This window comes from Hyla sarda, chromosome 5, assembly GCF_029499605.1.
Source record: "Hyla sarda isolate aHylSar1 chromosome 5, aHylSar1.hap1, whole genome shotgun sequence".
Classification (NCBI taxonomy): domain Eukaryota; kingdom Metazoa; phylum Chordata; class Amphibia; order Anura; family Hylidae; genus Hyla; species Hyla sarda.
The window spans coordinates 321998319-322011825 of NC_079193.1; the positions used below are offsets into that span (position 1 = coordinate 321998319).

The 13507-nt window shown below is 41.8% G+C and overlaps 1 protein-coding gene across 1 annotated transcript in view; it reads right to left on the minus strand.

The window, feature by feature from the left end:
• Positions 1-13507, minus strand: part of CNGB3 (cyclic nucleotide gated channel subunit beta 3) — a 385692-nt gene that overhangs the window by 332598 nt on the left and 39587 nt on the right. The gene's annotated exons all lie outside the window — the stretch shown is intronic.

A 13507-nucleotide genomic window follows, 5' to 3' on the forward strand; every position in this document is an offset into this window, starting at 1 on the left:
AGAAAATATAAGTGCTAAAGTCGACCATAAATCTCTTTTAGTGAAGTGTTTAGTAAAAAGGGAAATGGATTTGATATAGCACGATCACTTCCATTAGGTCATTTCTAATGAAACTGTTCAAGCATCCTATAAGAGACAGTCATGTGATTTGTCTGGATGCCCTTTGAGAGTGACTTTAGCTATTGAAACTTGTCAGTGAGCCATAAACCTCCATGTCTATGATCGGTAAAACCGCTGGCAAAAATTACGGAATCACCAAACTTAGAGGACGGTCACAAAGCTTTTATTTATTTATTTTTTATTTTTTTTACTTTGTAGGAAATACACAAACTACAGATGTGACACAAACCTTGTTTATTTAAAAACTGAACATTCTGGCATTTATGAAACAAGCCTCAAACAAATGTAAGAAAACTAAATAAAAGGAGTATTCTTGTACCGGAACTCTTATCCCCTATCAAAGGGATAGAGGATAAGTGTCTGATCGCAGGGGGGGGGGTTTCCAGCCAGTGAACCCCCCCCCCCACCGATCTCCTGCATGGCACCCTGGCAGTCCACAGGAACTGAGCATGTCGATCCCCACACGAAGCGGTAGCCAACAGGCCCTCTCTATGTTTCTTTATGGGAGAGCCGCAGATACAGCATTCGGGTATCTCTGGCTCTCCCATAGAGATACGTGAAGGTGGAGGTCCACACGTTGAGTTTCTTGGGACTGCCGGGATGCCATGTAGGAGTTCTTGGGCAGTTCCAGTGTCGGACCTCCCGCATCAAATGCTTATCCCCTACTCCTGCACCAGAGTACTCTTTTAAATATTTAATAAATACTTGTTTGAAACACTTTTTTTTCTTGTTTTTTAATGGAAAAAAAAAGAAACACCTTTTTTCACCAATTTTGTGTGCTGCAGAGAGATTTCCTTTTTTAATAAATAGTATATACAGTGGGGCAAAAAAGTATTTAGTCAGCCACCAATTGTGCAAGTTCTCCAACTTAAAAAGATGAGAGGCCTGTAATTTTCATTCTAGGTATACCTCAACTATGAGAGACATAAAGAGAAAAAAATCCATAAAATCCCATTTTCTGATTTTTAAAGAATTTATTTGAAAATTATGGTGGAAAATAAGCATTTGATCACCTACAAACAAGCAAGATTTCTGGCTCTCACAGACCTGTACATTCTTCTTTAAGAGTCTCCTCTGTCCTCCACTCATTACCTGTATTAATGACACCTGTTTGAAATTGTTATCAGTATAAAAGACACCTGTCCACAACCTCACAACAGTCACACTCCAAACTCCACTATGGCCAAGACCAAAGAGCTGTCGAAGGACACCAGAAACAAAATTGTAGACCTGCTCCAGGCTGGGAAGACCGAATCTGCAATAGGCAAGCAGCTTGGTGGGAAGAAATCAACTGTGGGAGCAATTATTAGAAAATGGAAGACATACAAGACCACTGATAATCCCCCTTGATCTGGGGCTCCACGAAAGATCTCACCACATGGTGTCAAAATGATCAGAAGAACGGTGAGTAAAAATCCCAGAACCACACGGGGGGACCTAGTGAATGACCTGCAGAGAGCTGGGACCAAAGTAACAAAAGCTACCATCAGTAACACACTACGCAGCTAGGGACTCAAATCATGCAGTGTCAGATGTGTCCCCCTGCTTAAGCCAGTACATGTCCAGGCCATCTGAAGTTTGCTAAAGATCATTTGGATGATCCAGACGAGTATTGGGAGAATGTCATATGGTCCGATTAAATCAAAGTAGAACTCTTTGGTAAAAACTCAACTTGTTGTGTTTGGAGAAGAAGAATGCTGAGTTGCATCCAAAGAACACCATACCTACTGTGAAGCATGGGGGTGGAAACATCATGCTTTGGGGCTGTTCTGCTAAGCGACACGGAAGACTGATCCGTGTAAAGGAAAGAATAAATGGGGTCATGTATTGTGAGAATTTGAGTGAAAACCTCTTTCCATCAGCAAGGGCATTGACGATGAAACGTGGCTGGGTCTTTCAGCATGACAATAATCCCAAACACACCGCCTGGGCAACGAAGGAGTGGCTTCATAAGAAGCATTTCAAGGTCCTGGAGTCTCCAGATCTCAACCCCATAGAAAAACTTTAGAGGGAGTTGAAAGTTCGTGCTACCCAGTGAAAGCCCCAAAACATCACTGCTCAAGAGGAGATCTGCATGGAGCAATGGGCCGAAATACCAGCAACAGTGTGTGAAAACCTTGTGAAGTATTGAAATGAACTTTTGTTATTGACCAAATACTTATTTTCCACCATCATTTTCAAATAAATTCTTTCAAAATCAGACAATGGGATTTTATGGACTTTTTTTTTAAATCATTATGTCTCCCATAGTTGAGGTATACATATGATGAAAATTACAGGCCTCTCTCATCTTTTTAAGTGGGAGAACTTGCACATCTGGTGGCTGACTAAATACTTTTTTGCCCCACTGTATTTTGTAACCAGCATGGAACAATGTTCTTACGAGGCCAGACAACTTTTAATAAACTTATAACTTTCCCATGCTGGAGGAAGTAAAAGTTTGTCCCTTTATGCATGTTTACAACAAGCTTGTAACTCTATGCACATAGGAAGAAAGAGATATGCCCCGAGCAATACATCAAAGTATGAGCTCATCTAATACATGTGTACTGTACACAATCCTTTGTATGGTTTCAAAATCCCCTTACCTGCCACGTTGCTACTTATTTGCTCTCCCTGCTTTCATTCTCTTATTTTTAGGTGCTGCTCCTAAGATGGTCGTCATAATCATTAGATGAAAGTTGGTTGAACTCGCAAACTGTCAACAGATTGTAGATAGTTTGGATGGATTTAAATGGGTAGTGTCAGAATCCAACTATTTATATGTTGTACATCTTGGAAAAACGCTAACCGTTCTCATATACTTCATAAAAAAATAAATCATGGCTTATAACAAATACCACTACGGGTTCCCATACATCCAGCACATAATTATGTTCGGATGCAGAATATTCTTTGTTCCAGCTGAAGCACAGGCTGGAACACAGTACAGGAAGTGAGGGCAAGACCACTACTTATCTGTGCTCACTCCTGACCGGTTTAAAAAGAGAGAGGAGAGGTTTACAGAGCAGCCTGCAGTGATTGGATGACGAGACCCAGCACAGCAGGGCAGACTCAGGGAGGAAGTGAATGCATGGTGAGTGAGGGCAGGCTTAGTTCATGCCCTGGACAGGCCCCTTTATGAGCAGTGGATGTCAGAACAGAGAAATTTGTGAGCCAAATACAAAAGCTAGATATATAAAAAAGACACGTAAAGCATCTGCATGACCTAGTGAGTAACATATATAAGCATTATTTTTTTTATTTGCTGTGACATGTATGCCTTAAATATGCCTGATCTTTTGTTCTGTTGGAAGTTTAGGCAAGTCATACACATAAGATAGTGTAAGGAACTGAAAAGTTAACCTGCACTGAGAGCTTTTGTTTGGTCTTGTTGCTTTGGTTACACCTGTCTTCTGAGATTGAACACCTGGTCTGGACCTACTTAAAGGGGTATTCCAGGCCAAATTTTTTTTTTTATATATCAACTGGCTCCGGAAAGTTAAACAGATTTGTAAATTACTTTGATTAAAAAATCTTAATCCTTGCAATAGTTATTAGCTCCTGAAGTTCAGTTGTTTTTTTCTGTCTAACTGCTTTCTGATGACTCACGTCCTGGGAGCTGTGCAGTTCCTATGGGGATATTCTCCCATCATGCACAGCTCCCGGGACGTGACATCATCATTGAGCAGTTAGACAGAAAACTTCAGAAGCTAATAACTATTGAAAGGATTAAGATTTTTTAATAGAAGTCACTTACAAATCTGTTTAACTTTCTGGAGCCAGTTGATATATATAAAAAAGTTTTTGCCTGGAATACCCCTTTAAGCTGGCAGTCTACTCCCAGTCTTTGCTTGCTAAAGAGTTCTGTTTGTCTCCCAGCTAGCTTTATACTGTATCTATTATTAGAGATGAGCAAATTTCAGAAAAGTTTGATTCGTCCGATTTTGCGAATTTTCCGAAAAAATTTGGTTCGGTCCGAATTTATTCACGGTGAATCGCTATTAAAAACAGCTATGTCTGGCCTACAGAGAGGCTCAGTAAAGGTGTAGAATACTTTGCCTTGTCAAATCACACATAGGGAGTGTGCTGTGTTAGTGAAATAATACTGATATTCAGTATGACATGCAGATTACAGGCATCGCTATTAGAATCACTGCTGCAGAGCATCTGGATGGGGCAGATTTTTTATGTAATTTTAATTTAATTTAATTTGAATCAATTAACATTTTTTGATTTCCTATCCTGGTGAGCATCGAACTGGCGGTCCTCCGCCAGGCGAGATACAACCTGTTCCAGCCCCTGCCTCTCAGCGCCCCCCCCCCCCTGACTATGAAAGTGCGAATGTTTCATTTAATCAGTTATGGTTCATTGTTATCGCTCCAAGCTGTTTCATTGGATTCTTGTGATAATTCCATAGGTAATATGACGTGGATGACCCTAGGGCCTCAGTCTTGAAAATATTACATTGATATTTTAACTTTAAATTTAAGATTTATATTAGATTTCAAAGTATAATGTCCCGGCATTTACTTTCAACTAATACTGTATGACCACAAAACCCAATCTAACAAGGAGTCACATGGCGGCACAATAACAGAGCCTAGAGGTGGCAGTGGTATGAGGGGACCATAATCTGGCAGAGTGACACAGCCTGGAATTGGCGGCAGCACAAGAAGACCAAATAGTGGCTGAATGATACAGCCTGGAGTTGGTGGCAGCATGAGGAGACCATAGGGCTTCACAATCCCTAAGATTAAAAAATGAATTTTCACATTTAAATTGAAGATTTATGTTAGATAGTGCTACCATAAATTTTTTTTAGGTAATGTCCGAGGCCCAGCAGCTTGAGTAAACCAAATAGTGGCTGAATGGCACAGCCTGGAGCTGGTGGCAGCATGAGGAGACCATATGGTGGCAGAATGAGACAGCCTGGAGATTGCAGCAGCAGCAGCATCAGGACTCCTGAAAGTGACCCAGTGATGGTGCGGTTGGTGGCAATACCAGTACCTGGTGATGAAGGTGGGTTAAAAAAGGTCTGAAAAAGGATCTTGCATGTGGCTATGTTCACCTCCTCCAGGTGCTTAATGAAAAACTGCCACACTAATTGACTGCTACTGCCACTGTCTCCAGGAACCCCTGTTCCACTTCCTCCCAGGAAGGTAGGTAGAATGTCACTGATGTCCTTTTCAGGTTCTTCAACAGTGTCTGCTTCAAGAGCTTGAACGCTCGCAACACCACCTCCCACGCCACTCTCCTCATCACTACTTGCCCACCTAGCGGAGGAAGCGGCGGATGTCTCCTCCACTTCTTGGCTGGGCAGTAGCTGCTGCCTGTACTCTATTAGATCATTCTCACTGAATAGTGGCGCTGAACTCACGGCATAAAATACTTCTGTGGGGGAGGGAACAGCATAGGACAGAGGCAAGGGGAGGACAGGGACAGCTCCCAGGCCATGCCAACTGAGGGTTGTGTCTGAGAAACCCACCGACTGTTGACTGGGGATTTCAGATGTCACTTGTGATGAAGTGGATGACCGTGTTAACCAATTGATGACTGCAGATGGGTTGCTGGTCGAGACACAACTGCTAGCTGATACCGGAAGATCAGGCATCTCGCTGCGACTCCTGTGGCCACTTGTCCCTTGTCTGCTGCGACCTCTGCCTGATGAATTTATGCCTCTGCCACTCCTCTGTGCACATCATGGCAATTCTCTGACTGACATACTTGTGCGTATATGAGAGGAGAACGATATGCTTCACTACGCTTAAAACACTATTTGTCTAAAACAGCAGCAGGTGTGTACATTTTGCTGGCCTTTTACAGTAACTAGGCCCTTAAGACTTCATCAGGAACAAAATGGTACAACACTTAGATGTACGTATGTGGTATGCACTTATGAGAGCAGAAAACAGGCTAATGTACGCTTAATAAAGTATGTGTACAACACCAGCTGGTGAGTACTTTTGGCTGTCCTTTCACAGTATGTAGGCCCTTGAGACTTTATCAGGAACAAAATGTTACAACACTTAGATGCATGTGGTATGCACTTATGAGGGCAGAAAAATGCGCTACAATACGCTTAAAAAAGTATGTGTACAACACCAGCCGGTGAGTACCTTTAGCTGTCCTTTCAAAGTATCTAGGCCCTTGAGACTTAAATGTATGTATGTGGTGAGCACTTCTGAGGGCAGAAAAAATGTGCTACAATACGCTTAAAAAAATATGTGTACAACACCAGCCGGTGAGTACCTTTAGCTGTCCTTTCAAAGTATCTAGGCCCTTGAGACTTTTTCAGGAACAAAATGGTACAACACTTAGATGTGCGTATGTGGTATGCACTTATAAGAGCAGAAAAATGCGCTACAGTACACTTAAAAAAGGTTTTGTGTACAACACCAGCCGATGAGTACTTTTGGCTGTCCTTTCATACTATCTTGGCCCTTAAGACTTTATCAGGAAAAAAATGGTACAACACTTCGATGTGTGTATGTGGTATGCACTTATGAGGGCAGAAAAATGCACTACTGTACGCTTAAAACTTTTTTTGTGCACAACACCAGCAGTAGAAACCAGTGCTGCAGTACATAGTCGCTGTGTACTATAGCCAAAATTACACTTTCTCAATCTTACTTCCTTCCCTATCAGTGCTTCTAGGCAGGATTTGTGCTTATTTGTGCTGAATCGCTGCTGTTCTTCTGTGCAACACACTTCACTCTGATCCTCTCTATAATAGAATGCTGTAGACAGTGACTGGGAGGTTGATCTCTGCAGTAAGAATGCTTTTTTGTGACAAACAAACTGCTCTCTGTCCGACAGAACGCTGACTTGACTAGAAGGTAAATTGCTGCTGGAAAAAGCTTTTCTGTGTAATACACAGGTCTGTCTGTCCCTGTCTATCTCTCTGCAGTGTAAGGATGAAATGACTGGCCGCAATATGGCTGCCGATTATATAGGGCTGTGACACAGGGGTGACTGGCTGCTGATAGGCTGCATCCTGCATGTAATTCAGGGTCATCCCGCCTACCCTTGTTCCCGCCTTTCCAGGATTCCTTGCTCCATATCCTCACAAGTGGATCCGCCATTTTAGATGCCCTGGAGCCTGAAGCACACTAAATGGAGTTTAATTAAGTAATTTATGTGATAGAATCGTCGTGATATTTACATTCGTTCTGAATCAAATTTTTTCATGAAATTCGTAATTAATTCGGATTCGTCAGATTCGAATCGCTCATCTCCATCTGTTATATCTGCCATTTTGACCCTTTGACTCTGCTCTCAGACTTTCTAGTGTTAGTGTTTTTGTACTCTCCTGGTTTAGACTCGGCTCTCTAACTACGTATTTTTGTGTGTGCACATTTAGTTTTTTTTTCTGTTAGTTGTGTGCCTCCAGCCTTTCACAACCTTTTGTCAGTTTTGTAGTTCATTGTTTTGATGTTTGGACTGACCCTCACATATTTAGGAAGGGACCGTCACCGTGCTAACGGACCTGTCATCTAGGGCAGGTAGGTAAGTAGCCAGGGATAGGGGAGTGGTCGAGAATAGTGTGCACTCCTTCCTTGCCCATATGTGACAGATACAGTCATGACCGTTGGCACCCCTGAAATTTCTCTGGAATACTAAGTATTTCTCACATAAAAGGAATGCAGTAACACATATTTTGCTATACACATGTTTATTCCCTTTGTGTGTATTGGAACAAAACCAAAAAAGAATGAAAAAAAAACAAATTGGACACAAAATGTCACCCCAAAGTCCAAAAATGGGCTGGACAAAATTATTGGCACCCTTAACTTAATATTTAGTTGCACAACCTTTGGAAAAAATAACTGAAATCAGTCGCTTCTCATAACCATCAATAAGCTTCTTACACCTCTCAGCCGGAATGTTGGACCACTCTTCCTTTGCAAACTGCTCCAGGTCTCTCTTATTGGATGGCGCCTTTTCCCAACAGCAATTTTAAGATCTCTCCACAAGTGTTCAATGGGATTTAGATGTGGACTCATTGCTGGCCACTTCAGAACTCTCCAGCGCTTTGTTGCCATCCATTTCTAGGTGCTTTTTGATGTATGTTTGGGGTCATTGTCCTGCTGGAAGACCCAAGATCTCGGATTCAAACCCAGCTTTCTGACTGGGCTGTACAGTGTGACCCAAAATCTGTTGGTAATCCTCAGATTTCATGATGGCTTGCACAAATTCAAGGCACCCAGTGCCAGTGGCAGCAAAACAACCCCAATACATCAATGAACCTCAATCATATTTCACTGTAGGTACTGTGTTCTTTTCATTGTAGGCCTCATTCCGTGTTCTTCGGTAACGAAAAGCTCTATCTTGGTCTCATCTGTCCACAAGACGTTTTCCCAGAAGGATTTTGGCTTACTCAAGTTCATTTTGGCAAAATGTAGTCTTGCTTTTTTTATGTCTCTGTTTCAGCAGTGGGGTCCTATTGGATCTCCTGCCATAGCGTTTCATTTCATTTAAATGTCGACGGATAGTTTGCGATGACACTAATGCTCCCTGAGCCTGCAGGACAGCTTGAATATCTTTGGAACTTGTTTGGGGCTGCTTATCCACCATCCGGACTATCCTGCGTTGACACCTTTTATCAATGTTTCTCTTCCGTCCACGCCCAGGGAGATTAGCTACAGTCTCATGGGTTGCAAACTTTTTGATAATCCTGCGCACTGTGGACAAAGGCAAATCTAGATCTCTGGAGATGGACTTGTAACCTTGAGATTGCTGATATTTTTCCATAATTTTGGTTCTCAAGTCCTCAGACAGTTCTCTTCTCCTCTTTCTGTTGCCGATGCTTAGTGTGGCACACACAGGCACACAATGCAAAGACTAAGTGAACTGCTCTCCTTTTTATCTGCTTTCAGGTGTGATCTTTATATTGCCCACACCTGTTACTTGCCCCAGGTGAGTTTAAAAGAGCATCACATGTTTGAAATAATCTTATTTTCCCACAATTGTTAAAGGGTGCCAATAATTTTGTCCATCCCATTTTTGGAGTTTGGTGTGACATTATGTCCAATTAGCTTTTTTTCCTCCATTTTTTTGTTTAGTTCCAATGCACACAACGGGAATCAACATGTGTAAAGCAAAACATGTGTTACTGCAATCCTTTTCTGTGAGATATACTTAATTTTCTAGAAAAAATTAAGGGGTGCATTTAGGATCATGACTGTAGATGTCGGATGAACATTCTCCTGATCCCCATGTAAAGGTGCTGACCAGAAACACAGGGTAAAGTCAGGGCTGTGCACACCATGGGACCAAATGGTTGGTGAGTGAATATGGTTTCAGAAGAACTACAGGAAACAAAATATGAGACACTTATGGGAGAATTTCTCATTGTATTTACAGGATTTTGACGCAATTTGTGCAAAAACAGCAATTTGGGACACAATTAAAAATGCCTGCCTCAGGGAACTGACCAAAGTCTGCAGTGACATATAGTAGACACAAAAAGTATCTAGTGGTCAGCAGGGCATAGGGAAAATTTTTATTGGCCTCACAGCTTGCAGGTAACCAGGCACATCTCCCATGGACCTCCTGTACTTTCACAGTTTTGTTGCCAAAGGTGGGTCATGTAGTACTTTAAAAGAGTGTTCATGTGTTCCTCTGAATGGGGAGAGGGAGAAAGCCACTGACAGCCTCCTCTATCGGCAGTTCATATCCCCAAGAACAAAAGGATCAGTCAGCTGAAATTCATTATGTCTGAATCTTCTACCTTTGGTGTTGGGAAAAATCAGAAGACCCCCCCTACACATTAGATGATCAGATTGTCCTGTTGAAATCGGCAGGTTTGGCTGCCACATACCTAATGTGTATGGCCAGCTTAAAGGGGTATACCAGGAATAAAAAAAAACAGGCCTTTTTTCTTTCAAGACAGCGCCCTCCTTGTCTCCACTTTGGGTGTAGTATTATAACTTGGATCCATTCACTTCAATGGAGCTGAGCTGAAGAACCTCACCCAAACTGAAGACAAGGAGGGCACTGTGTTTTTTGATTCCTGGAATACCCTTTTAAAATACCACCAAATATATCTGCCATTTGCTTATTCCTTTGTCAGACTTTTTTTTTAACATCTTATTGTATGTTATAAGCTCTCAAGCTCCCTCTAGTGATGGTGGCAGCTTCCACATCCTAATGTTTCATTGTTTAATAATATTTTACTTATAACATTCTTCCATCTATTACAAATCATTCCCTTCTAATTTGTCTTGGCCTGAATCAATGTGTTCTTTTTTTAATCTCAACAAAGGAGGAAGCATTTGTCCTCATATACTGTCCTTAAATCCTGATCCAATATCCCCTCCTCATATCCCGACCCTAAATCCCCTCCTCATATCTCAACCTCATATCCTGAGCTCATATCCCGACCTCGTGTGCCGTCCTCAATTCCCGACCTCATATCCCATCCCCATATCTCGTCCCGATATCCTGACCACATATCCCATCCTCATATCCCGACCTCATATCCCATCCTCATATGCCGACCTCATATCCCATCCTCATATCCCGACCTCATATCCCATCCTCATATCCTGTCCCATATCTTGCCTCATATCTAATCCTTATTTTGAATCCACATATCCCGTCCTCAGGTTGGGCTGCGTTGTGGTAAAGATAGTGTAAGCTGAAAATAAAAGGGGTGTGGCTTGGCGTGTCTTTCCGTGATTCGGTATGGCATGTGGGGGAGGGTGTGGCTTGCCAGTGACTGACGCATTCACCAGGAGATGCAGAGCGGAGCTTGTGGAGTACGGTACCAGAGGTTCTATATACTTGCAGAAGACTTGAAACAAAAACCCCATCCTTCACATATGGGGGTAGGTTAGGGTTAATTTAACCATTATATATTTTTATTTCACATATAAGTAAAATGACCAAGTATTAGCGAAATATCTCCAGCTGTATGGAAGTTATGCTGGAACATACATTTTCCATAGATTTACATTGGACTTTAAACAAAAACCCCGATCCTCGCAAATGAGGGTAGGTTAGGGTTATATGAACTATCCTATATATTTTAGTGACATATAAGTAACATGTGACCGAGTATTATCAAAATATCTCCAGGTGTTTGGAAGTTATGCAGTAACATATATTTCCCATAGACTTGTATGGAATGCAAATAGGGATGAGTTAGGGTTAAATTACCTATCCTATGTTTGTTGTTGACATATAAGTAACATGTGTGCCAAGTTTCACGTTAAAATAGCCATTTGGAAGGGATGCTGGAACATACACATACATACACACATCGAGTTTTATATATATAACTAGCTGAGTACCCGGCATTGTCTAATCCTTGTTAGGGAGAAAAATCAACAAAGGAGGAAGCTTTTGACCTCATATCCCGTCCTCATACATTGTTGTCATATCCTGACCTCCTATCCCGTCCTCATATCCTAACCTCCTATCTCGACCTCATATCCCGTCCTCATATCACAACCTCCTATCCTGTCCTCATATTCTGACCTCCAATCCCGTCCTCCTATCTTGACCTCATATCCCATCCTCCTATCCTGTCCTCATATCCCAACCTCATATCCATCCTCGTATATCGACCTCCTATCCAGACCTCCTATCCCATCCTCATATCCCGACCTTATATCCCATCCTCATATCTCGACCTCCTATCCTGACCTCCTATCCCATCCTCCTATCTTGACCTCATATCCTGTCCTTATATCCTGACCTCATATCCCGTCCTCATATCCCATCCTCACATCCCGTCTTCATATCCCAACCTCATATACCGTCCTCATATCCCATCCTCATTTCTTGTCCTCATATCCCAACCTCATATCTCAACCTCATATCCCGTACTTATGTCCCATCCTCATATCCTGTCCTCAGGTGGGACTGATTTGTGATGAAGATATTGTAAGCTAAAAATAGAAGGGTGTGTGGCTTTGTGGGACTGGGATTGATTTGCAAGATGTAGGTTCAATTCCTGGGTTGATATACAGTGTTGGGATTATACTTTAATTAATTAATTAATTTTCCCAATGACCACGCCCCTTTTTCGGGTTTGCACAGCAAAATGGAGAGTTAGTCGGGATTATTTCAATTCTGCCGCAAATTCTGGCGCAGACAGAATTTCTGGCGCAATGCAACAGAATCTGGCACACAACCTGACAAAACATGTCGGGTTTGCAATAGTAAATGAGGGCCATTGTGTCTTATTATATTTAGTTGCTGAATCTTCTATGTAATTTACTATTACTATTTATTTATTAGATGTCTGCTAGGTGGTATAGTCTAAGGAAGGTGAACAGCAACCGGCCAACATGCACCCATACTGTTTTGGTGGAATTGATGATGAAAGGAATGTCATTTGGTCTCATGCCATGAACCATTGGGGCCCTTGACTGGTTGCACCGATCATTTTGGCATACCGGCAGGGCTCATGTCCTGCAGGAATGCATGGAAACTGAGTTCCTGCACTTTTTTCCATAACAGGAACACTATTCCCATTTGCAGGAGTTCTGCAGGACCAGCCCTTAAGTGGAAATCTAGGGTGACTCCCCACACAATTTTTCCCATGACTTGACCCCTGCATACAGGCATGTCATTGTTGTAGGCAAGTAAGCAAATACTGGTAGACATGAGATTAGTAATGGCAATCTTGTTCATTTATCACAGTTACTTTCATTGACCTATTTGTATGTTTTGGGAAAACCCCTTCCACACTGGTGGTTATACTGGATGATCATTTTTGTGTCTATGGCCAGCTTAACAGGTTATTTTATATAAAAAAAAAATAAGGGAGAAGAGGAAAAGGGGAACAATGAGTGGTTACAGAGAGCCAAGGGCATACAGAGAGACTGCAGAGAGACTATAGAAGCTTATAGTGAGCATTTGATTTTACCCCAGTGATTGGTTCTCAGCTTACACTGCCCAGTACTGCTCTTTAATGTTGTCCATGTTGCTGCAGCTTCTGAGGGTATGCTATGGTGAAAAAGGCCATGTACAAGTTATATCATGACCAGAGATAGTGCTACTGGTCATGTAGATACACATAGGATAGCTTATTCTGAACAGTTATCTAAAATTACATTTATGATTTAAAATTTGAACAACAATTGTGATTACTGGGTCAGAATGATTCTCAAATGGACTACCTTTGTTATAGTTTATGTTCCCCAATTATATGTTGGTTAATTTCTTGATATAAATAAATGGAGAAATAGTAAATAGGCGGCACCTGACAAACTATAACCTCAGGTTTAAGCCATAAATAGAACAAAACACGAGGAGTACCAATGAACCACAGTCCAAATAATTTATAGTGGTAATGCAATGGTGCTTGGAAAAAGAGGACAGTCTCAAAATATATGATAACAAAGAGAATCCAGCAAACCCCATCCCCCTATGGGCTTCATAGCACTCGCGTACA